This window comes from Lygodium microphyllum, chromosome 6, assembly GCF_053477565.2.
Source record: "Lygodium microphyllum isolate KBCC chromosome 6, Lygodium_microphyllum_v1.1.10, whole genome shotgun sequence".
Classification (NCBI taxonomy): Eukaryota; Viridiplantae; Streptophyta; class Polypodiopsida; order Schizaeales; family Lygodiaceae; genus Lygodium; species Lygodium microphyllum.
In genome coordinates, this window is record NC_141140.1 from 103,975,796 (window position 1) to 103,978,367 (window position 2,572).

Here is a 2,572-nt window from a genome sequence, read left to right on the forward strand (position 1 = left end):
CTACTAAAACCATGGGAGAGTGCCAACTCCCCCCTCCCACATTATGATTAATTCAATAACCCTACTATGTGAGGGTTTAGGGTTTTAACCTTACTTGTCAAGGTCTCTTGTATGCCATGGAGAAACCAATCTATGGAGAGAGGTGATCAAATGCATCCCCCCCTTCTTTTTTCCCTCTATCCCCTCCTTAAATTTAAGTTCAATATAGGAAATTAAGAGGGGTATACCTCTAATGTATATGCTTAAGTGTCCCCTTCCAAAAACCCCCTCCCTTACACTCACGTGATACCATACAACATCTATAGTGAAACCCCCAAACTTAGCTACAAGTGTCTAGGTACCTCATTAAGAATAAAAAAAATACACATGGTTCCTAGACTCTAGAGCTACTCATCATATGACATTTCACAAAGAATGGTTGGTCAATTTTAAAGGGATGTCTACTCCACTTAGTGAAGCCATGGGGGACAACAATATCCAACAAGCTCAAGGCTATGTCTACTCATCTAACTATATAATCAAGGTACATGAAGTCTACTATGTTCCAATTCTCAAGAAAAATCTTTTAAGCATTAGTGAGCTCACTTCTCAAGCTTCTCTCATTGCTCACTTCTTCAAGGACCAATATATCTTGCAGGTACTTTCACTTTCCCTCAAAATCACTTGTCCAAAATTAGATCATCTTTATACACTTGGCTATTCAATTCTCAAACCTCCTACCAATGCTTCCACTAATTTCACCTCTCTCTCTACTTCACCAAAAGATTCTCTTCTATAGCACTTTTGACTTTATCATGCCTCTCAACATGTTCTCCAACAACTTTTCCATAAGAAACTTGCCTTGGGAATCCCACCTTCTTTCTCTCAACTTCCATTTTGTCAAGCATGTCTTAGCAAAGCCACACATCTTTCTTACTCTAAATTCTATTCCATTACAACTAAACCCATTTGATTAGTACATTTTGACATTTGTGGTCCCATCAATCCTATCTCTCTCACTGGAGCAAAATACTTCATGGTACACATTGATGATTACTCTAGATATATTGTTGTATATTTTCTCACAAGGAAGTCACAAGTATTTTCAAAGTTCCAGGAATACAAAGTAGTGGAGAATAAGCACAAGTTACAAATCAAGGCTCTCTTGTGGTGAGTACACATCAAATGAGTTCAAGGACTACTACAAATCCTTGGGGATTCACCATGAGCTTACCATACCATATCATCCACAAAAAAATGGAGTTGTTAAATGTAAGAACCACACTCTACTAAATGCTGCAAGAGCTATGCTATCAATAGCATGACTTGAAAAAATATTGGGAAGAAGCAATTGCTACAACAACTTATCTTCAAAACAGGCTGCATTCCACCTCTCTTCACAATCACACTCCCTATGAACTATGGTTTGGCCACCATCCTAACTTATCACATCTACATATATTTGGATGCACTACCTTTCTTGTCAACATGGACCACAAATCCAAATTCTCTCTAAGATCCACATAGCTTATCTTCACTAGATATGGTGAGCCTTATGGTCACAAAGATTATAGATTTTATGACCCATAGCACAAAGTTTTTATTTACAGTAGGAGTGTCATATTTAATGAACTCCGTATCTTTCTAGCCTATTCAACCACTACAAACTCTCAATCACTTACTCTATCCAATTGCATCCTATTCAACCACATCCCCAAATTCATCCCATGTCGTACACAACTCTAATCATGGGCTCCAACTATGTGGGACTATAATACCTTAGATCTATAATCAACCTGGACATATTACTCACTACTATTCAACAAAGCAATAACCTCTCAAACTAGTAAGTCCAACCCAAGATACTTTCCATGTGGAAACACTCATATGTATCATGATTGACCTCAATAACAGGCATCTAGAAGTACTTAGGTTGGATATGTAGGGTGTGACACTTCAATTTGAGGCTACTAATGTTCACCATGAATATAAAAGTTGATACAACTTGCATACCTTAAGGTCATAACTCACCGAAGAAATCCAAGGTATTTGAGGAAGCCATCTCCTCAAAAAAGAGAGAGAGAACCATTGAACCCCCATAATACCACTCACTCTAGCCAAGGAGATGTTGGAAAGGAGACAATATAATATTGAATGTTGACAAGCCATCACAAAAGGTAGTTTCTAGTCCACCCAAACATCCAACAACTCCTAAATTTAAAGAAGATTTATCATCCAATCATCCTAGTACCATTACCCAATCCAAGTCAGTGGATCCTCAAGGTATAACTAAGAAAAACTTATGGATCAATGACTTCCCTCTAAGAGCATATCACAAATACAAGTGGAACTTTTAGGATCATGACTACGTCTAATCAATTCAAAGAGTCGAGTATCTAGACATCCTCACACTACTATATCCATTGAGTTTGGACCTTCTACTTCCAATTCCTAAATGGAATCCAAATAGTCACAACCCTCTGTTGCAAGAAAACCTATCATCTCACCCAACAAAGAAAATCCTAATACAACAACTAACATAGGTAGGATATCTAGTATTGACAACACAAATAGTTGGGTAGTTTTGAATCAA